Here is a 25,332-nt window from a genome sequence, read left to right on the forward strand (position 1 = left end):
GCAAAATGGAGGAGAAAGTGCGTGGATTTCCCGTGCGGTCCCTGACCCCACACAGGCATAGCTTTCAGCACTGTCAACATCCCCCACCAGTTACTACAACTGCTGAAGTTACAACAACACATCACATTCACTCGAAGTTGATCGTTTACTGTTCCCTTTGTACATTCCATAGGTTCGGACACTGTCTAATGACTTCCATCATTACAGTATCATACAAAGTATTTTCACTGCCCTAAAAATTCTTAATGCCTCACCAGTTAACTGCCCCTCCCCCCAACAATCCTTGGCAACTACTGATCTTTTTACTGTCATCATTGTTTTCCAGAATATCATATAGTTGGAATCATACAGTATATAACCTTTTAGTATCAGTTTCTTTCACTTAGTGACAGGCATTGAAGGTGCCCCCATGTCTTCTCAGGGCTTGATAACCCATTTGTCTTCAGGGCTGAATAAGATTCTATTGTCGGGATGTACCACAATTTATTTACACATTCACCTTCTGAAGAACCTCTTGGTTGCTTTCAAGTTTGGGCAATTATAAATAAAGTTGCTATAAGCATTTATATGCAGGTATCTCTGTGGGCCTAAATTTTCAACTTCTTTGGGTACATTCCAAAGAACACATTTACTAGATCACACGGTAAGAGTTTGTTTAGATTTATATGAAATTGTCACACTCTCAAGTGTCTGTACCATTTTGCTTTCTCACCAACAATGAACGTGCTTCATACCGCTCCATATCCTTGCCAGCAATGTCAGGGTTCTGGATTTTGGCCCTTCTAATGGGTGTGTGACGGTGGTTTTACTTTGCATTTCCCTGATACCAAATGATGTTGGGCATCTTTTTAGTATGCTCATTTGCAACCTGTTTATCTTCTCTGGTGAGCTTTCTGTTAAGGTCTTTGGATCATTTGTTAGTGGTTTGTTTTCTTATTGAGAGTTCTTTGCATAATTGGATAAAATATTTATCAGATGAGTTTTTGCAAATGTTTTCTCCCAGTTTGTAGCCTGTCTTCTAATTCACTTGATACTAAGTTTCAAAGAACAGAAGTGTATAATTTTAATGAAGCCTGGTTTATCCATTATTTCTGTCATGGGTCATGCCTTTTAGAATTTTATCTAAAAAGTCATCACCGTATCCAAAGTCTTCTAAGTTTTCTTCTCTGTTTTCCTCTAGTAGTTTTATAGCTTTGTATTTTATCAAGGTTCATTTTTGGTCTGCAGATACTCAAGTTAAATTATAAATTATCATGTTGGGAAATAAGTAATGGCTTCTTCTTTTTTTTTGCCTTTTTTCTTTTTATGGTTGCACAAGCAGCATATGGAGGTTCCCAGGCTAGGGGTCCATTCGGAGCTATTGCTGCCAGCCTACGCCAGAGCCACAGCAACGCCAGATCTGAGCTGCATCTGTGACTTACACCACAGCTCATGGCAATGCTGGATCCTTAACCCACTCAGCGAGGCCAGGGATCGGACCTGCATTCACATGGTTCCTAGTCAGATTCGTTTCCACTGTGCCACGATGGGAACTCCAGCAATGGCTTCTCAAATAAATAATCACAGAAACAAAAGGAAATCCAGAAAACACACAACATGGTCATTCTATACGGCCTGCGTTCTCAAGCTGCTCTGTCTTCTCTCCACCTTTTACTGTGATGTTTGCTTTATATATAAATGTCCAGGAATTTTACTTTTACTTAGCAAAAGAGATAGCAAAAAATACAATTACTCTATCTCCCTGGATGTAGAAACCCCTGGTGAGTTGTTTTAAGCTGATAACTTTATATTAAAGTTGTTATGAAACAGTACATAACACTAACTGTAAATGTGACCAGTAAGCACCAGCAGGTGAACATCTACCACAGAGCATCCCTGTAAGCGCTAAGTCAGCGTCCACAAATTGAGGGCAACTCACAAACCTTATCTATGGCCGAGCTTCACCCAGAGGCAGGAAATAGGTAAGTGAGGGTTAAATCCCCTCCTCCAGCTGTTCAAGTGTCCACTAATCAGTATTTCTGAACCCTAATGGTATGGTATGTTAGAGTCACCTGAAGAGTCCCAGAAAATTCAAATCCCTCGGCCTCAGTAAAAATTCATCGAAAACCATTATCTGGACATGGCTCTCTTGAGTCAATATTTTCATGTGAGTGAGAGTTTTAGGAACCACTCAGGGAAACTGTTTCCTCTTCTTTGAAATGAGGATGGTATAAGGTAATAATAAGACAATGATGCTTGGTCACAGCTGTTTGTATGATGTACATAACTTAATCTAAGTCAAGTTCTGAACACAGTAGAACACTTCGAGCTCAAAGGAGTACACGTTTTATAACAGGGTCATGATCAGCTGTACCACCTTTTGGGTCTGTCACTGGTCAACTCACACGATTTTGAGCCTCATTTTCCTCATTTCCAACCTGGAAGAGACCCTACTTAGCTGCGGGAGTTAATCTAAGGATGAAATTACCTAACACATATAAAATCATATCATGTGCTGTAGGTACGTTAGTTCCCATACCTTCTTCCTTAAATATCTCTGCAAAGAACAGACAAAAATCACTCTTACTCCCATAAGATAAAGTTTCATATGAAGGTTTAAATACAAAGAAGGAAAAAAGATATGTTAGATTAGTCTAACCAGCTGGACGCTACTTATAGGTCTTTGACCTCTTCTAGGTTTGGCTACTGGTAGTCTGTTTTTTAAGGTAAAGAAGTTTGCCTTATTAAAGGTAGGCTTAGTTTTCACTCATCAGTTATTAGATTTTGCTTACTACTTCTTTCACACTACTACTTTTTCTGCCTTGCCTAAGATTTCTGTATATCATCCTTGTCCCAGGAGTTACTGAGTTCAAAGGGCCAAGACATTATCCCCAAGATGTGTCTTCTGACATTCCAAAACTGTTACGTATTTAAAAGAGGTCTTACTGTGTTTTTGAAATTGGAAATGTCTTCCCCAAATTAGCAGCTTGTAAGATTTCTGTGGTACCCAATGGAGGAGTTCTGAGAGATTCCTCTGCATTATCTATCCTTTTTTAACCTCATGAAATGTGTTCCGAATCCACTCAAGTGGGTTGTACTACAGAACATGAGAAACAGACTTCTGGGGCTCGGAATGACATAATGCAAACTCCCAAGGCCCTCTGATGCACACACTTATTAGTACTCACAGCTCAGCATTTTATCTTAGTAAACACAAAGTCAGAAGGTTTGGTTGATTGCACAAAGTTTGCAAATAAGTTTGACGAAACTATTTTCTTCTTGGTGTAAACAGTAAAATATCAAAAAAAGAAAAAAAGAAGAAAAAAAGGGGGGGGGGGAGTTCCCATCCTGGCACAGAGAAAATGAATCCAACTAGGAACTAGGAGGTTGCGGATTCAATCCCTGGCCTCACTCAGTGGGTTAAGGATCTGGCGTGAGGTGAGCTGTGGTGTAGGTCGCAGACACGGCTCAGTTCTGCATTGCTATGGCTGTGGCATAGGCCGGCAGCAACAGCTCCAAACGGACCCCTAGCCTGGGAACCTCCATATGCCAATGGTGTGGCCCTAAAAAGACAAACAAACAAACAAACAAACCAAAAACCTGTAAAATATCACTTGACATGTTGTCTTATCTTTAGGCAATTAGACCATTAGACAAATGGAAGCATGGTTAGATCCTAAAGTGTAATATTTGGGATTATACTGTATACCAAATCAGAATTTGAAATAACTCATGAAACCCATTACAGAAGTTCTAAAGACAGTAAACGAACTTGGTATAAAATGATAAAAGAAAATATAATGCCTGAAGGAAAACAATTCCATTTTCTATTCATAAGTACCATTAGAAGAACTAAATCACGGAGAGAAAGCAAGACAGTAAAATGTTCGTTTTAATAAGCTATTGCCAAGGTATTTTAGGAAAAGAATGTTTTGCGACAACAGAGCTGAGTCATCCCAAAATACGGATTATATTTTCTAAACAGATTCTTTTGGTTAGGGTCTAGGTTTAATTTTTGGCCAGCTTTTAAATGCTTTCTTACAGAAGAACTAGTTTTAAGTGAGTCATGATATTCCTTTCATTCTCAGAAGGAGATCTGTGTGATCATGGGTTGGGGAGGCTGAAAAGAGACGCATCAGGTACTAACAAAAGCCAGGAGCAGGAGGACAAAGGCACCAGCATTTAGAGCTGTGATTTAGGGTTCCTGGATTCTGCTGACTTCTTTACCTTCAAAAAGTCCAAGCCTTTTCATTTTCTTGAATCCAAACAGGAGCAAAATGGACTCTCAACGAAGCTCCTATTTTCCTACAAGAGAGTACTATTACCTTTCCCCTGAGAAAGATAGGTTATAGAAGAACGAAATAAATAAGACTCCATTTAGCAGACCCTGAGAGAGCACAATGAACAGAGAAATCAACGTGAGCTCCTTTGATAGCCGAAATTAGACGTCTCATAATGTTTTGCCAGCTTCATGGGGCATTGTATATTTGCAAAGTACCCTCTCTGCCTTTGTGCTCCTTTATCTTGCTTTGCCTCTCTCAGTGAAAATACAATTTTGTCCTTTTGCTAACATTTCATAGGCTTAGGGACTTGATTTTAAGACCTGGGCACAAAAACTTGAATTGGTGGCACCGGCATTGCTAACAGCAAATTAACCTGGAAGAATATGCACCTCGGGATTATTCGACAGCATATTATTATTGATAATTCTTATTTTGAAGTGTGGCCTTCTTTTCCTTTTATGTCACATGGCATCTAGACAAAGATGAACAAAGACTACATAGAGTTGCCTGGAAGAAGAAAAAAATGCCTTGTTTTATTTTGCAGTATCTGACATTCTCGTGTCTAAAGATACGGAATTGAATTGTGAGGCACAGGTTTAAAGTTAGGAGAGGGAGATGGGAAACTAATTAGCTAGTTCAAATCATGTTTCTCAGACAGGGACAAAGGAAAACTGCAGTAGGAAAGCAGCATCACTTATTAAACATGTACAAAGAAATATGCACATGTACAAAAAAACCAAACATCTTAATGCTAAATGTGTTTTGCTGAATTTTTCATATCTGACTCTGAAAATGCATTTTATTTTTAAGGAAGAAGAGTAATAAGAAAATTTTAGGCATTTTTTTTTACCCTATTTTTAAAATGGTACGACCTACAACTGCCTTTGAGGGCCTGACTACTCATTTAAAAAGGCTGGGAGTTCCCTGGTGGCCTAGTGGTTGAGGATTCACTATTGCCACTGCTGTGGCTCGTTTGATCCCTGGCCCCACAACTTCCACATGCCATGAGCGCAACCAAAAATATATATAAATAAAATAAAATAAAATTCAACTCCTAATGTCCAATGAATCAGCCCAATTTCCGTTACTGGCTCTACTCTTTAATTTTTGTACATTCTAACATAACTATAAAGTGTACATATTTGCATTTATTTTTTGTTGTAGATCTCCTCTTACTTAAACACAGACTCTGTGAGGACACAGGTCTTTGTTTTATTCACTGGTGTTATCTCAGCAGAATAGAATAACACCTTGCAAAACATATTTGGTGAATGAATGAATGAATAAATACTACTATGAAACATATTAATCAGGAACTTTGCCCTTATATCTAGAAATCAGGCCACGGGAAGCTTAGTTTTCAGCGTTGGCACTAACATTTAATCTCTTTATTAGCTACTGACTATGATTTATTCTACCTGCCTTCATTTTACAAGTATAAATTCTATGGATGAAAACACTGCATTTTCTCCCAGTTACAAAGGAATATGTAATAAAGAAAAAGACTTAGGACTCTAGAGCATTATGTGTATACCTTCTGCAGCAATACAGTGAATAAATATTTCTGGTATTTATTCTCCAGAAGTCTCCATTCTTTAAATAAACAGCAGATAAGTAAAAGGAGAAAAAACCAATAAGTGACATCATTTTGAATTGCCTTAATGGACAGCAGAATCAAATACTAAAATGCTAAAAATATGTTGAAATGAAATAATAACCCCACAGATCCAGAGAGAGCGTGTGTTTCACTGCTGAAGTTCTGAACTTCAGTACAAAGGAATGGCAGATTTCTGCTTAGAAAATGACTCTCCGTGATATTTCAGTGAGTTGTCCAATCTATAACCTCTGGGTTTTGCCTGTTCTTAGAGGACAGTGCCTTTCCTGGGGGGGTTACACCTCCGTGAGTGGTTAAAAGAGGAAGGGTGAGCTTTCTGCACACGGCACCACTATTCACTGAAGAAGGTTATTTTCGTGCTAAATCATCTGCACAAAACCATATGGTTAGAAGAAAATAGACTGCTAGCCAATACAGAGCATCTCCAGAGGGCACTAGACTGGCATTAGACGCCTGCTGATTTGCTTGCTATTTGAATAGATGCCCTCTTTTTCTTGGCTCATTGAAAAAATTGTGATTTGGGGGCAATAATTCTACTTTAAAGATAGTATAGAACAGACTATCTTCAATTAAGAAATGCTTTCCAGTATATATATATATATATATATATATATATATATATACACATATATATGAAAACTTGAATTTACAAATCAGTCAAGGCTAGAACATGCACATACAAAACCATGCAAAATTGCCAAGTGATAAATGTAAAAACACATAATGCTGTATTTCAGTGTTTTGGTCAAAAAAAATAAGCAAGTAATGAATCCATGTATCTTGGACTTCCAGCTTCTAGAATTGTAAGAAAACTGTTTCTGGTTTTTAACCTACATAGTCTGTGGTGCTTTGTTAGGACATCCCTGAGAAATTAATACAATGCAAAAGAACCCCAAACACTGTCTCTTCTGGAATTGATTAACGAACACAAACCGAACCGATGACGGACAGGTAATCTCTCCCATGAAGACAGCAATCAGCAGGAGTTCCTGCTGTGTCACGAGACCGGTGGCATCTCTGCAGCACCGGGTTCAGTTCCCCACCCCAGCACAGTGGGTTAAAAGCTGTGGCTCACATCTGATCCCTGGCCCAGAACTCCATATGCTGCAGGGCAGCAAAAAAAAGAAAGAAAGAAAAAAAGCAATGATAAGAGTGCATTACCTTTGTGAAAAAAACTCCCCATTTAGGTATAAAGATAAATAAGAAGAATTTCAGAGAAAAAAAGCAATGATAAATACAAAAAAAAGCTAATGTCTGCAATGCACTTTACAAACATTCTTTTGTTTAACGTCACCAACCTTGTGAAGCGGATCAGCAGATTTCAGTCTGTAGCTTGGCTTGTCCCGTCCACACAGTGGACATCTGAACCCAAACCCCTTAACTTTAAACCCACCCCAGCACAATGCCACCTCTGTGTGCCCGCTGCATTTTGGGGGAATTGCTTTTGTGTTAATTACCTTTAGGGAAGGAGATGCAGTTTCTTTCAACCTTCGTAAAGACCACGTCCTTTCTAAGGCATGGAAGTACTAGCCCTCTGTGGTGCAACAGGTAAGCCCTTTTATTTCCAGTAATTTTAAATTATTAATTTAATTCTTATAATGACAATTCAGATCCTCAAAACACTAAGACCACTCAGCCTTGTGGGTGTAAAGTGTGTCTTAAAACTGAATGGCAAAATGTATTTTTCACTGTTTTAGGATCCCTGACATATAATACAGAAATATCTCAATTATGTAAGCAGAACCCACTTACACTCAGCATGATTACTGCTGCATGTATTGTTATGAGGTTACAACCGACTCACTTCAATTTGTTACTTTCTATATTGTTGTGTAGTAAGAATTATATTTAGGATGAGAAAAGTACAGATTTTCTAAGATCAAACAGACGATTATATCTAGTAAGCTTTATTTACAAGTATAAAAAAAACAGGGACAGGAAGTTTTCATTCAATGTTGACCCAAAACATTGAAATTAACAGCACTTTGTATTTATTTATTTATTGGTCTTTTTAGGGCTGCATCCGCAGCATATGGAGGTTCCCAGGCTAGAGATTGAATCAGAGCCACAGCCACCAGCCTACACCACAGCCACAGCAACACAGGATCCAGCCACATATGTAACCTACAGCACAGCTCACAGCAACTCCAGAGCCTTAACCTACTGCGTGAGGCCAGGGATCGAACCTGCGTCCTCATGGACACTGGTCAGATTCATTTCCACTGAGTTGCCATGGCAACTCCAGCACTTTGTGTATTGTTCTGTGACATTTCTCACTTTCTACTTTCACTACAGTTTTGTTTGTACATGTTTTACCCTCTACTGATTTGTAAATTCTTGAGATCAAGATTCATGTCCAATTCATCTTTGTAACCTCACTTTGTCTTTGTGTAAGTTTCCAATAAATACTGAATTCATGAATGAATCAATTTAAAGCAAAATAGTCTGTGTATCATTCAAATATTAAAGGTGTAAATTAAATCAGGATAATCCACTAGGTAATGATTTCATATCAAGAAAATGTGCACATCAAAATAAGAGTATTTATACCTCAGGCAGATTCTAAACAAATGAAGTACTACCATATGACAGTCCTGTCATCTGTGTTAAACAGATTTTTTTATATTCATTTATAAATGGTGTTTATCAAAATTTCATGGCATAAAAAGTTTTCTTTCTTAAAATTTCTGTACTTCTTAAGATTTCTGTGACTTAAGAAACTGAGGCTTATTTATACCATCACCTGGGCACACAGGACTCCCCTGGGATATTTGGAAAGTAACCACTCTCTCCTCCTGTTTCAATTAGCACTCTAGAACACTCATTATCTTTAGCAGAAACTATCTTTGAAACCGTAACACCCTTCAGCTTGAAATGTAATTTTAACGGTTCAGAGGCAAAAGGTTTAGGATTCTTCTTAAGGGACTCACATGGGGGTGAAAATTACACATGGAGGAAGACCTCGGCCAAGATATTCAGAGACAGTGATCACCAGTCTCTCCTGATGTTAGCAAAATAACCAGGTCCATATACCAGGGCATAGCTGAGGTTACGATGCTAGGAATGTCTTTTGCCAGCTCTCCAAGAGCGGGCCTTTGACTCCTCAGCCAATCCCCTCATCAGCTAGGGTTACTGGACCTACTTTCCCACTCTGGTACCCTTGAGTTAAGACATATGAACATTCCTTTAATCTTTCCCTGCTAGATTACGTGGCTCCAGTCAACAAGGTGTATTGAGGCTCTCGTCTGCGGAAAACCTGTGCCATTATGCTGTGTGTCAGCTCAAAAGAAAGGGTTGGGGATGGGGGTTTGCCTCGTCCTTTGCAGATCTCCAAATATGGAAAACCTAGGGAAGAATTTAATTCCTACACCACTAACTATTTTATTGGACTGTAAGGAGGACACATAAATTAATAGAAAGAAGTGCTGCCAAAGTCGTGTTCTTCTTCTGATTTACTGTAAAAAATGAGAAGGACGCAGGGGATAAAAAAGGATCCTCAGCTCACAGAAATTGGCCTTATTTTTAGGCAAGTACCCCACATTAATTTGAAAATACACGCCATTTACTGAAAGGTGACCTTATTAAGAAAATTAGCAGCTACACGCTGTAAAGGCAGGAAATGTATGATAAAATGGTTCTAAAAATATCTTAGCACAGCCTTCACATTTTCAGGTAGAGGCTACCTGATTAACACAGGTGAAATAAAGCTTTATCAAGGTTTATTAAAATCTCATTTCTTTAAAAAAATTTTTTAACCTAAAGATTTGTAGGAATTCTTATCAAAATGTTTTATTTCCCACTAAGAAGTTGTTGGGGAGTGTGTGTGTGTGTGTGTGTGTGTGTGTGTGTGTGTGTGTGTGTGTGCGCGCGTATCTGGTTTTTTCCTGTTTCCTAAAATCTCATCTGCTGTTGCAAGTATAGTGTTTTGATAAACAGATAAAGACAATGTGTAGCTACTCACTGGGAGAGGGAAGCCAATTTCTAGAACCAATTTGTGATGACTTTAATCTCTTCAAATATCTTTTCCCTTGCAATGTTTTTTATGATCAATAAATAAGTTTCTCAATGTTCCTGAGATTGATTGGTTTCATCACAGGCAAGAAATTTATTCTGCCTAAGTTCATTGAGGGCTGTCCCCCACACAATTTCCACTGTGTTTCTCCTCCCTCCTGGGGGTGCGGGGGGAAGAACTGGTGGGGAAGAGAGAGAGAATGGGGGTCAGGGGAAGGAGGGAAGGAGAAACACAGTAAAGATTGTATCTTGAGGCAGCAACACTTTAAGGGAAAGGAGAAACATTTTCGGTGAAAGGAGAAAAACCTACACTCACGATAAGCACTGTGGTAGGTAATTCTTTGCCAAATGTTGACCTCTGGAAAGTGGGGATGTACTTCAAGTTGAGTTTCTAGCTTCACCGGAGCCAAGACCTTTTATATAAGTGAAAGATCAACAAGTAAGCTGCGGCATCTAATGCAGTTTCAAATAATCAATCAATACATATTGTTAACATTGATTATTTATAGCTATAATTTTATAGCCTTCTGTTTTACTGGGAAAAAATTTCTTGGACTTTTGTTCTTTCTATGTGGAATTATGAAGGGTTAGAGGAACAATGACTTCCCACTGGCAAGATATTTCGTCTTAATATTCTACCACAGCGCTCCCCGGGACATTTTCTCTTGAAATATTCAGCTGCTGCAAACAAAGAGAGTTGAGAATCAGAGCAGATCAGGGAGCTGTACTTTGTGAGGAAAGGAGTGGGTGGTAATTTGATTACGCAGTCAGGGCAGCCAGTTCTGAAACAAAAGTTATTTCATAAAAGAATCACTTTAATGGCCAAAAGTAAAAAAGAGGAAACAATATAGGTTCTATAGTTGATATTAATGAAAGTTTCATTACTTTGAAGTCAAGGTTAATTACCTTTATAAAATATATTCTAAAGTGTTTTTTTTTTAAAAAAAAAAAAAACAGACATTTGAATTATTTTAAGACACTTTATGAACCTGTAGGCTCAGACACTGACTCAGGTGCTACATGAGGTCCATCAGATTTTCTTCTGAAATAAGGGAAATGTTTTATTTCTTGAATTTGAATTTCTGTATCATTCATGCCAAAGAGCTTATTATAAGTTCTTCTGGGTTTTAGGCGCATACACAATTAAGGATAATGTGGGATTTGATCCAAGAAGCATACAGCCTAAGACAGAAATTATAGGATGCACACGTTATTTTTTTTGGTTTTATTAGGGCCACACTCACAGCATATGGAGGTTCCAGGCTAAGGGTCAAATTGGAGCTGTAGCCATTGGCCCACATCAAAGCCAGATCCAAGATGTGTCTGCGACCTACACCAGAGCTCACAGCAATGCCAGATCCTTAACCCACTGAAAGAGGCTGGGAATTAAGCCTGCCTCCTCATGGATACTAGTCAGATTTGTTTCTGCTGAGCCACGACGGTAGCTCCCACACACATTATTTTTTTGCTAAATAAAATATGTTAAAAATCATTAGAGGTTACAAAGTGCTATAAAATTGAGAGAAGTGTTTTTTTTTTTTATTTTATTTTTCTGTTTTAGTTTTTCCTGGAGAAATTAGCAGATGTTTCATTGAGGTAGTAGCTCTTGAAAAGGGCCTTAACACTTGAGCAAAATTTAGATGAGATGAATTGGCAGGAAAGACAGAGTGCATAACATTAACAAGAACCCAGAGGAGTGAGAATGTGTGTGTTCTGTGAGAGCGAGGAGCACAGTCGAACGAGAGAACACAGTAAGGGAAAGGAAGACAGAAAAGACGGCTTGACAAAATTCAGCCATGTTCTTGAATGCCAAGCCAAAAACTTGGACTTTATTGCTCCAGCAATGAATTTGGATGAGAGCTACTATGTACTGCATGCATTTTATACCTTCCAAAACAAGTTCTTATGCTATATCATTAAATTTCCCCATCAGCCCCAGAGGGTAAGCAATTTACATACAGAAGTCTGTAAATGGGATTTAAGCCATTCTTGCTCCAAAGCTCTTTCCTCTACATAACTTCTTTTAGTCATAAACAACTTTGAAAACATCAAAGCTACAAACTTCAGAAAAATGAATATGGCCATATATATGTATGTGTGTTTGTGTGTATATACATATATGTATGCATGTGTATGTATGTATATGTATGTGCGTGTATACAGACATACACATACAAAAAAGTATTTCTTACACTTCCCACGTCTACACTAATACCGATTTTCATGCCTCGTTAGAAACTCATACCACTTGGTATCACCCAGCGAATGAATGCATTTCCTTCTACGTCTCTGATCCAGTGACATCAACATGAGATGACGTCAGAGAATATCAAGGAAGTTACTGATTAGGGACAGTACTTTTTCTTATTATATAAATATGGAGGTGATATGTACATTAACCGATTAACTAAAACAATGCAATAATTTTATTCCAAATTTGGAACTCTTCCTCTTATAAAATAAAAACAATAGACTGATCTAAATCTAAATCAGTATCACCCCACAACTATTTCAACCCCTTGAATGTTTCACTAGCTTTGATCCTATTCGTTTTAACACTTTCTCTAAAGCTCTTGTTTTACCTTTACCTACATCTTCCAATTCAAATATCGACATTTGCATCAATTGAAAATTCTCACCTGCCTAAACAACAAGGCATTAGGAACAAAATGTGTAAATCCGAGCTTCAAATTTATACCTACTGGATAAACTACACCTATAATAAGCCCATAAAAATCAGATTCTTCTTATTTAAAATAGGGCTAATAAACACTCAATTCCTTAAAAGGCGTTTACATCTAGAAGTTTTCTAAATGATAAAAACAGTATTCACAATTTGATTCATTAACCATTTTAAATAACTTGTCTTAACAGCATTAAATTTGAGAAGCAAAGAAATAATTTTAAAAAGGTAAGACTTAAAAATAAGAATAAGCTCACAGAATCATGAAAGACACATAAACAATAAACAGTAGAGGTTACATAATAAAGACATCTAATATAATAGGAGGGCACAGATAGAGACGAAGAAACATGACTGAGAGACCCGGAGAGGCGCAGTAAAGAGGTAACGTCTGGGTGGAGCCTTCTGGGAGGGGTTTCCTAGTAAATAATCTCTTAGCAAAGCTTATAAGAGAAGTGATTCTCGGGGTTCTCACTGAGGCTCAGCAGTAATGCAGCCAACTAGTACCCATGAGATGTGGGTTCACGCCCTGGCCTCAAACAGTGGGTTAAGGATCTGGTGTGGATGTGAGCTATGGTATAGACTGCAGACTGACTCAGATCCTACACTGCTGTGGCTGTAGCACAGGCCAACAGCTGAAGTTCCAATTCAGCCCCTGGCCTGGGACCTTTCATATGCCACAGATGTGGTCCAACCCCCCCCCCCAAAAAAAAAAAAAAAAACCAAACCAAAACAAAACAAAAAAGGTGATTCTCAATGTAAAACAGCAACTTCCCATTCTCATATAGCATATTAGCCCATGGGGCAGAGCTTAGGCTTCAGAATAAAAGTATTATGCAAGCAAAAGAGAAATGCTGTATCCTGGCTTAAATGCTTTTAGGTCCATATACATGGTTATAAAAGTACAGTATCTTTTCAGTACATGGAAAACTATTTGCATTTGTTTGAAACTCAGGTGGCAGCAAAATCAGACCATATAAATGATGTCTACAAAAAAAAATGTGAATTCATTTTTTTCAAGAGTCTGAAATTGCATTATTCCTTATATGAGGGAACAGTCAACATTTCTTAGCAATCATCAATCAAAATTAATTAATTTCTCTTCCTTTTTTAAAAACATAATTTTTCGGAGTTCCCGTCGTGGCGCAGTGGTTAACGAATCCGACTAGGAACCATGAGGTTGCGGGTTCGGTCCCTGCCCTTGCTCAGTGGGTTAACGATCCAGCGTTGCCGTGAGCTGTGGTGTAGGTTGCAGACGCGGCTCGGATCCTGCATTGCTGTGGCTCTGGCGTAGGCTGGTGGCTACAGCTCCGATTCAACCCCTAGCCTGGGAACCTCCATATGCCGCGGGAGCGGCCCAAGAAATAGCAACAACAACAGCAACAACAACAACAACAAAAAAAAAAAAAAAAAAAAAACATAATTTTTCAGATACCTTGTTCTTTATTATCTTTGGGAAGATATTTTCTTTTCTTTATAATAAAATGATCAAATTAACACATTCATCAGGAAAATGTGTATAACTATTAATGACATAAAAATAAATGACTATTCTCACATCTGGACATTTCTATGGGGTAAAAATCATTTGGATCTGCATATACTAATGGCTTTGCTAGAAATATTTTCCTGAATTAAAATATTTCTCTCAGTTTCTGCAGATGTAAATGTGGAGTTGACCAACATAAAATTGTGTACTTATTTCCCTGAAGCATGCTGTCATGGACAGAGCCACAGTGAACAAGTGCCCAGAATGAGCACTGCCAGCTTTCAGAAGGCACCATTTGCTTGTACTGTGACATGAATGGTGCCCACTGGAATTATACAGAGCTAATGCCCTGGCACAGGCGTGACTTGGGAAACCAAATATGCTATGTATCATCAGTTTAAAAATTATTATGACCTATGGTGATCAACTCTAAAGCATACAATTGCCATTATTTCTAAATATGTATTCTGAACAAAGATAGGTGCCTCTTCCTCAAATGACATTCCTGGTCCTTTTATCTTCTTTTCCTACTCTGCCGGGAATCAAGATAGAACAGCTAACAATTACTGAATTTTTAATCTGTACCGGTCATCATCATAAGCATTCTGCAATCTTTTACTTTTATTTTCCCCCTTTTTTTAACAGATAAAAAAATGCAAGGCTTAAAGAAATTAAGAGATTTGTCCAAAGTTATATGTATAGCTAAATAACACTCTGGAATTTTGATGAAGGATATTCTATATATTCAGTTATTTTATTCTATTTTTTTTTTTGGTCCAGAAAATAAGCTTTGGGATGCCTAAGAGCAGGAAAGTAAGGCATGTATAAAGGAACTAACCCAAGCTCTACATATTTCTATGGGAGCCCAAGAACTCCAACATTAATAAATAAGTTATTATCCTAAATCCCATAAGCAATTGTCTATCCAGAAGAGAAAGCCAATGTTCCTTAACTAGTTAGAAATGAAGATTAGATAGTAAAGTTCTCTTATCCCTGCCTGGAAGGCTTAAATTGTTAGTGCAGCATCAAGGGTTCAGCCAGTTCCGAGAAGCACCAAACCTCATCCATCTTAAACTTTTATTCTTTACTCACCTAAGAAATGACATCAGCACTATAATAATCAAATAAGTTAACCATCCAACTGAATGGTTATTTTCAATGCACAATTTAACTGCATCCAACTGAATGGTTATTCTCAATGCACAATTTCTATCAACATCACTGAAAGTAGGATTTGGCATCCCGAAGAATCCAAACAACATCAATTTTTTTCCACATTGCATATAAGATTTCTAGCCTAGCACCTTTTTGTTAGAAAGACCTGACCATGACCAACTAAAAGCATTTTCTAGTTTAAATCTAGGATTAGTGGCACAAATCAGAATATTTGTAGAATATTGCTTGTTTAATTAAATAAAAGAAAGAATAAATAAGTGAGGTCAGGTTCAACATACATTGACGATCACCTATCATTGCGTGCCTTAAAGCCGGTGATCTCATCTTTATTTACTCCCGTGTCTGCTAAACCTGAAAAAAAACGCCAGCATAGAGTGGGGACTCTATGATTGTCTGTGGAGGATTCTTTGGTCTATTATTCACACACTGTAACTTAACTTATACTTCAAAAAAACCTTGACATATGCTTTTATTATCTCCGTATTTAAAATGAGAGGGTAATCTTTTTCCCAAGAAAAGCCAACTAGTGAATGTGACTGAGTTGAAATTCAAAACCAGAACTTCTTACCCTAAATCTAGTTTTGAAGGTGACCATCAATGAATTCAATGATTCAAAAATTTATAATCAATGGCAAGGGATTTAACATTTATCTGGTACCTAAACACTGAAAAACTCACTAGGCATTATCAATGCTTACTTAAGCCTCACAACAATCTTGAGAGGAAGGTATTTTTATTACAATTTGATATTTACAAAAGGAAACCTCAGAAATGCTGGAAAATGAACCTAAGGTTACATAACTAGAAAATGGTAAATTACTACCTTGTTAATACCTATGGATTACATGCATTAACTTCTTAAATAGTTAGAAGAGGATTAAAATCTCAAAAATTAGAAAGGGTCAGAACAGAAGATTAAGATGGAGAAGTACGAGGATGCTGAACTCACTTCCCACCATAAAATCCATCAAACATACATCTACATGTGGAGCAATTCTCAACAAAAACAAACTGGTGGCTGGTAGAAAGACTCATACAATCAAAACTGCAAAGAAAGATCCACACAGCATCAGGTAAGAAGGGAAGAGATGTGACTGGGTTTGAACCGTGCTCAGGAGGAGACACAGAAGAGGAGAGGAGGGAGGTTACACAGCCTGGATATCCAGCCCGGGGAGTGAGTAGTTCAAACCACAGATTGGGAACTCTAGCTCTGGGGTCTGAGACCAAGAAGATGAGTTGAATTGGTCTGAAAACCAGTGAGTCTTACAAGAGGACTGTAAGAAGCCCAGACTCTGCTCCATGCATGCACTTGCTAACTTCCAAAACCAAAGCAGGGGCAGCAAACTGAAACTGCTAGGTACTTTGACCAGTTTCCCATGACTGTCCCAGTATGTGCCCCCAGCTCATTTTAACACCTACTCCAGCCACTATTGCTCCAGTGTTGCTCCCCTATGGGGCAAAGGTGCAATTTATGGGAGGCAGGTGAGTACACACTTAAAAGGACTAAAATCCAGCTCAGACCCAACCCTCAAGGCTTTGTTCCAGCAGCTTGGGACTGGACCCTACCCTACTGAATAGGGCTATGATAGCCACTGAATACCAGAGAAGGCCCAGTTCATACCTGGCTCTGCCTATAGCCCCTCCATCTGCAGCCTCACCTCCTTTTAAGGTGACAGCTGCCTGCATACCAGGGGAAGATATGTCCCATGCACACTTCAGATCCAGATCTCCCACCAAAGCTGCTGAGAACACACAGACTACACAGGAAAGCTTCCACACAAGGACACATCTTCAAGACCAGGAAAGATAACTGTTCCTCTGATTTCATAAATACAGGGGAAGCTAACCAAAATGAGAAGACAGAAGAATTTGTTCCAAATGAAATTACAGGGAAAAAAAAAACTGAAGAAACAATTTAATATAAATAATTTACCAAATAAAGAGTTCAGACAATTAGCTATCAGAACGCTAACTGAACTAGGGAAAAGAATAATGAGAATTTTTACAAGGAACACGAAAATATTAAAAAAAAAAGGAATGAGCCAGAGCTGAAAAAAAAAACAATAACTGAAATGAAAAACGCAATAGAAGGAATTAATATCATACTAGGTAGCACAGAACATGTAAGTGAATTGGAAGATAGAATAATGGAAATCACTCATTTAGAGAGGCAAAAAGACAAACTTTAAAAAAAAAAACTGTTAACAGTTTAAGGGACATTTATGACAACATCAATGTTAGTAGTATGATATATTTAAAATAAAGAAAGGGAAAAAAGCTGCAACCTAGGATCTACTACCCAGCAAGATTATGGTTCAGAATTGAAGGAGAGATAAAGAACTTCTCAGATAAGCAAAAACTAAAGAGTGTATCAAAATTAAACCAAACCTAAAAGAAATGTCAATAAGTCTTCTCTAAGTAAAAAAGAAAAGGTACAACAAGAAATAAGAATTTACAGGAAAAGAAAAATAAACTAGTAAAGGTAAATATATAGTAAAAGATGTAGATCAACTACTTAAGCTAGTATACAGATTAAAAGGCAAAAACTATAAAATCAACCATAACTACAATAAACAGACAAGGATAAACATGAAGAACTAAATTATGACAACAAAAACATAAAAGGTGGGGGAAGGGAGCAGAAAATGTAGACCTTTTAGGATGTGTTTGAACTTAAATGACTATCAGTTTAAAACAAGCAGAATTCAACATATATGAATTCCATGGTTACATAAATTAAAAACCAACAAAATACATATAAAAAAATAGAAAGTAACACAAGCATATCACACAATTATATCAAACCACAAGGGAAGAAATGAAAGAAGAAGAACAGAGAATTACAAAACAAGGAGAAAATAAGTAACAAAATGGCAATAAGGACACATCTATCAATAATCACTTTAAGTATCAGTGGAATAAATGCTCCATTGGAAAGACATAGAGTGGCTGATTGAATAAAAAAGAAGGCTCATATCTATACTGCTCACAAGGCTCATTTCAGAACTAAAGACACACACAGACGGAAAGTTAGGAGATGGGAAAAGACAGTTCATGCAAGCGGTAATGACATGAAAGCTAAGGTAGCAGTAGTACTCATACCAGATGAAGTAGACTTTAAAACAAAGTTTATGAAAAATACAAATGAGGATATTATGTAATGATAATGGGAACAATATAAGAAAAGCACATTATACCAATTAACACATATGCATAAATATGGGAGCACCGAAATATAAAATGCAAATACTAACAGACATAAAGGGAAAACTAACAATAATACAATAATAGTGAGGACCTTTGACATCCCACTTACACCAATGGACAGATCTTCCAGACGGAAAATCAAAAAGGAAACAGTGGTTTTAAATGACACACTAGAACAACAGGACTTAATAACTATCTATGGGATATCCCATCTAAAAACAGCAGAATACATTTTATTCTCAAGTGCACACATAATACTCTCCAGAACAGATTACACACTACATCACAAAATAAGTCCCAACAAATTTAAAAGGATAGAATTATATCAAGCAGTGTTCACAACAGTATGAAACTAGAAGTCATTTACAGGAAGAAGATGGGAAAAACACAAACATGTCAAAACTAAACAACGTGGTACTAAAATAAATCAGTCAATGAAAAAAATTAAAGAGGAAATCTGAAAATACCTTAACAAATGAAAATAAAAATGCAAATTGCTAAAATCTGTGACACACAGCAAAAGGAATTCTAAGAGAAAAGTTTATAGCAATACATGTCCACCTGAAAAATAAGAAAAATCTCAAACAACCAATATTACCATCTAAATGAATTAGGAAAAGAACAAACCAAACCCAGTCAGAGACAAAAACAACAACAAAAGAAAATATTGACAAAACCAAGAGTTGGTTTTCCGAGAAGATAAAAAAAAAAAAAAAAAAAAAAAAAAGATCAGCTTTTAGCCATTTAGCCAAGCTCCCCAAGAACAAAAGAGAGAATGCAAATAAACAAAATAAGAAATAAGAGAGAAGAAAATACAATTAATATCACAGAGATTAAAAAAATCCTAATAGGATACCAAACAAACAGTTCTACACCAACAAAGTGGATAACCTAGAAGAAATGGGTAATTATCTAGAAACATACAATCTTCCAAGACTGGATCAGGAAGAAACAGACAATCTGAACAGACTGATCACTAGTAGTGAAATTGAATTAGTAATCAAAAATCTCCCAGCAAACACAATTTCAGGATGGGACAACTTCAAAAGGAGAATTCTACTAAATATATTAAAAAAGAGCTAATACCTATCCTTTTCAAACTATTCCAAAAAACTGAAGAGGATGGTACACTCTCAAATTTATTCTATGAGGCCATCATTACCATGTTACAAAAACCCAACAAAAACAACACACACACACACACACACACACACACACACAAGAAAATCAGAGGCCAGTACCTCTGATAAATATAGATGCAAAAATCCTGAACATAATATTAGCAAATCAAATTCAGCAATATATTAAAAGAATCATACACCTTGATCAAGTGGAATTTACTCCAGGAATGCAAGGATGATTCAATATCCACAAATGAATCAATATGGTACACCATATTAAGAAAACGAAGGATTAAAAAAATCACATGATCATCTCAATAGATGCAGAAAAAAGGATTCAACAAAATTCAGTATTCATTTACAACAAAAACTCTCATCAAAGTTGGTATATAGGGAATATACCTCAACATGATAAAGGCCAATATGATAGACCCACAGCTGACATCATACTCAATGGTGAAAAACTGAAAGAGTCTCTAATAAAACCAAGAAAAAGATAAAGATGTCCACTCTCACCATGTCTGTTTAAAAGAGTAAAGGACAACTGGCCATAGCAATCAGACAAGACAAAGAAATAAAAGGCATCCACACTGGATGGGAAGAAGTAAATCTGTCCCTATGTGTAGATGACATATTACATATAGAAACTCTAAATTTTGTCTCCACCAAAAATCTACTACAACCAACAAGTGAATTAAGTAAAGTTGTAAGCTACAAAGTTAATATATATAAATGTGTTTCTTTTCTATGCACTAATAATAAACTATTGGAAAGAAAAAGCAAGAAAATAATGCCATTTAAAAATCACATCAAAAAGAATAAAATACTTAGGAATAAAGTTAACCAAGGAGTTAAAAGATCTATGCTCTGAAAACTATACCACATTGATGAAGGAAATTGAAGATGATATAAAGAAATAGAAAGACTTTCAATGTTCATGGATTGGAAGAATTAGTGTTTTTTAAAATGGTCACACTACCCAAAGCGACCCACAGATTTAATGCAATTCTTATTTTAAAAATGACATTTTTTCACTGAACCAGAACAAATAGTCCGAAAGACCCTGAATTCCCAAGGCAACCCTGAGGAAAAAGAATAAGGCCGGAGGTATATTCTACCAGACTTTCGACTATACTACAAAGTCACAGTAATCAAAACAACATGGTATTAGCACAAAACTGGACACACAGATCAATGGAAGAGAATAGAGACTCCAGAACTAAACACATAATAAATAACTGAATAAATAATAAATATTTGAGTATTTAGGTGGAATACAGGCATAGCACTTTTTGACATAAATTGTAGAAATATTTTCTTAGATTTGTCTCCCATGGCAAAGGAAACAAAAGCAGAAACAAAAAGGAACTATTTAAATTTAAAACTATTGCAAAACAAAGCAATCCATGGACAAAATGAAAATATAACCTCATGAATGAGAAAATATTTCCAAATGATATAACTAAAAAGGGGTTAATATCCACAATTTATACACAGTTCATGTAAGTCAGTATCAAAACAAACAAACAAACCCAATATAAAAATGAGGAGAAGAAATGAATAGACATTTTTCCAAAGAAAACATGTACCAACAGGTACCTGAAAAGCTCCTCAATGCCACTAACCATCAGAGAAATGAAAATCAAAACTGCAAAGAGATGTCTAACCTCACATATGTCAGCATGGCTCTCATAAAAAAAGACCATAAATAACAAGGGTTGGCAAGGATGTGGGGGAAAGCAAACCCTTATACAGTGTTGGTGAGAATGTAAATGGCTGGAGCCACTATGGAAAACAGTACGAAATTTCCTCAAAAAACTAAAATTAGAACGATTGTATGATGAAGCAATTCCACTCCTGGGATCTGAAGAAAATTAAAACAAATTCGAAAAGATACACACACCTTAATGTTCACAGCAGCATTATTTACAATATCCAAGACATAGAAGCAACTTAAGCGTTCATCAACAGGTGAACAAACGAGAGTAGTATGTACACACAATAGGTTATTACTTGGCCAAAAAAAGAATAAATTTTCCTATTTGCAAAAACATGGATAGATCTAGAGGGTATTATGCTTCGTGAAGTATCAAAGAAAGACAAATACTCTATGTTATCACTTATATGTGGAATTTAAAAAAATCAAACAAATGAATCTAACAAAACAGACTCACAGATATAAAGAACCAACTAGTGGTTATTAATGGAGAAACGGGAGAGAGAAGGAGTAAGATAGGGGGAGGGGACTGAGAGGCATAAATTACCATGTTCAAAATAAGCTATAAGGATGTACTGTAGAGCCCAGGGAATATAGCCACTACTTTATAATACCTTTAAATAAAATATAATCTATAAAAATATTTAAATAAGCTTGTTGTACACGTGAACTAATATATTATAAATACACTGCACATCCTCAGATCATACACAAAAATAAAATCAAAATGGCTTAAAGACTTAAATATAAGACATGACGCCACAAAAGTCCTAAGAGAACACAGGCAAAACATTCTCTGACCTAAGTCGCACCAATGTTTTCTTAGGTTAGTCTCCCAACGCAAGAGAAATAAAAGCAAAAATAAATAAATGAGACCTAATCAAACTTACAAGCTTTTGTACAGCAAAGAAAACCATAAACAAAATGGACTGGGAGAAAATATTTGCAAATGAATGAAAAACATAAAACAGCTCATATAACTCAGTAACAACAACAAAAAAAACAACCCAATTAAAAAATGGGTAGAAGACCTAAACAGACATTTCTTCAAAGACATACAGACAGCAAACAGGCCCATGAAAGCTGCCAAATATCACTAACTATTAGCTAACTGCAAATCCAAACTATAACGAGGTATTGCCTCACACCGGTCAGAATGGCCATCACCAGAATGTCTACAAATAATAAAGGCTGTAAAGAGTGTGGGGAAAAGGGAGTCCTCCTACACTGTTGGTGGAAATGCAAATTGGTGCAGCCGCTCTGGAAAACAGTATGGAGGTTCCTTAAAAAAAAAAAACTCAACATAGAACTACAATACGATCTAGCAACCCTACACCTGAGCATACACATACAAACAAAAACATGATTCGAAAATATGCATGCACCCCTACGTTCATAGCAGCAGTATTTCCAAAAGCCAAGACTCGGAAGCAACTTAAATCCTCATCAGTAGGTAAAGATGTGGTACACGTACACAATGGGATACTGCTCGGCCCTGAGAAAGAATGAAATAATGCCGTTTGCAGAAATATGGATGGACCTATAAATTATCATACTAAGCAAAGTAAGTCAGAAAGACAAAGAAAAGTACCATATGATATTTACATGTAGAATCTAAAATAAGACAGAAATGAACTTATCAACGAAACAAATGTATTCGCAAACATAGAGAACAGACTTGAATTGGGAGTTTGGGATTATCAGATGCAAACTGTTGTATAGAGAATGCATACACAACAAGGTCCTACTGTATACCACAGGGAATGATATTCAATATCCTGTGATAAACCGTAATAGAAAAATATATAAAAAAGAAAATACAGGGAGTTCCCATTGTGGCTCAGTGGAAATGAATTCGACTAGCATCCATGAGGTTGTGGGTTCAATCCCTGGCCTCGCTCAGTGGTTCAGGGAAGATCTGGCATCGCCGAGCTGTGGTGTTGGTTGCAGATGTGGCTCTGATCCCACGCAGCTTAGTCCAGCAGCTGTAGCTCCAATTCACCCACTAGCCTGGGAACGTCCGAATAAATGCCGAGTACAGCCCTAAAGAGCAAAAAAAAAAAAAAAGAAAAAAAAAAGAAAGAAAGAAAATACAAAAAAAAATAATACATGTATGTATGACTGGGTCACTTTGCTGTACAGCAGAAATTAATACTACATTGTAGATCAATTTAATTCAATAAAATAAATTTAAATAAATACACTGTACTTCAACTTAAAAAAATCATGCAGTATCCATACCATGTTATGCTGGAATACTTAGTGAATTTGATTTAAAGTTTGGTTTCAAACAGACAAGCAAAATAGTAATAATCACGAGACAAAAATTCTAAATCCCTCTTGCATACTCAAAGTAGTAGCTACAGTATTTGTTGGATTTCATAACCTGAAATCCACACCTCATCCACAGCAGTGAGGTCTCCCTCTTTACACGGCCTGCCTTGAGTTTTTAAACCAAAATCTCTACAATGATATCTCATCTGATTTCATGTACTAAATAACATAAGCCAAACCAAAACATTTAAGACAGCAAATGTTCACCCATTATATTAAAGACTCATTAGCCACTGCAGATTAGATTTTGTGAACTGGTTTGAAGGTTTAAAAATCAGAGCTTTATTTCATGCAAACTAAGATAAGAAATAACTGTCTAATGAGAGTCAACTTCTAAATCTAAAATTGAGGATACCAAGACGAGGCCCTGCTTTGATAACCTTGACTCTGTGGAGAAAGGAAATAGTTATCTGTCCCTTCCACAGCTCTGCAGTTAAGATAAGCCAGAAAGAGAGCGTGACAGTGAATATTCCGCCCAGAGAAGCTTTAACAGAGATTTCAAAAGTTAAATGTAAATAGAAAGGGCACTGTTTTCCTCATATGACTTGTTTATCTCCAGGCCTCTCATCATTTTTATTTATTTACTTATTTATTTTCATTTCCTGAGCTCTTGAGAGTAGAGATTCATGTTTCATATATGTTATTATAAATCATCAAACACCCTAGCCATGCTCCATAAATATGTAATAAAATAAACAGTAACACAAACATAACAACAAGAAAATGAAGTCCACAGCGACCCAGCTCCTCAACTCTTCAATTTCTTTTAGCGGTAATGTGGATTCTCAGGAGGTCTGAGATTCTCCCCATCAGTGGCTCTTCCATGTACCTAAGGACTGACTTAGCTTCAATGCTGGTACTTACAAACACTGACTAATTCTTACCAAGTATTATAAAGAGGTAGCTCTTGCTAGTGCTGAATTTTTCAAGTACAATAAAGCTCACTATTCCATCAAACAGTGAAAAAAAATATTAGAACTAAATTCATCAACTTTAACATTATGCCCAATTCCATGAAGATAAGAAAATGAGAAAGACGTATGAATTCAGAACTGGGCAGGGAGTTTTCCCAGAGACCACTCATGGAAATCACTTGGGACTAGAATTTTAATGCCAAATTGCATGAAATGATTTCTAGATGAGGAAACAGAGAAGCCTAAGAATATGTTTCTCCAAGGGTGAATAAATTGCTCCAGAATTTCTCAGTGTTGGGCATAGCTATGTAAAAACACACTGGTGATTAAGAATTGTCTATAAAAGTGTGTCAATTCCTCACAGCCCCTTTCACGTTATATCAAATATTTATGACAAAATCTGTGAAATTGTCTCCTCTTTGTCTTTGAAATAAATGTTATTAAATAGTCATTTTTAACCCCCAAATATACTGGACTACAGTAATCTCCTGTCATAAAGAATAACCGTGCCCAGCTTTTAGGGGATCTATAACAGAAATGTGCCACAATCTTAGTTGGTACATTGGCCAGTACCAGCTCGATTCTAATTTTCATCCCAATGGAAGGACATTCAGATTCTGCCCCTCCCTTCACACTTCCATTTGCCTTGTCCCTTATTCTAAGCCCTTGGATACAGCACACTCTTTCATTCTGATTCAGGTTTTAGAAATGTAAACATGCTGACTTCCCTTCCTGTGTGTCCTTGAAGCAATTAGGTGTTTAAGGGGAAGAACAGTAAAAGACTTGGTCTGAAAACTTTGAAG

Source organism: Sus scrofa, chromosome 5, assembly GCF_000003025.6.
Source record: "Sus scrofa isolate TJ Tabasco breed Duroc chromosome 5, Sscrofa11.1, whole genome shotgun sequence".
NCBI classification, from domain to species: Eukaryota; Metazoa; Chordata; class Mammalia; order Artiodactyla; family Suidae; genus Sus; species Sus scrofa.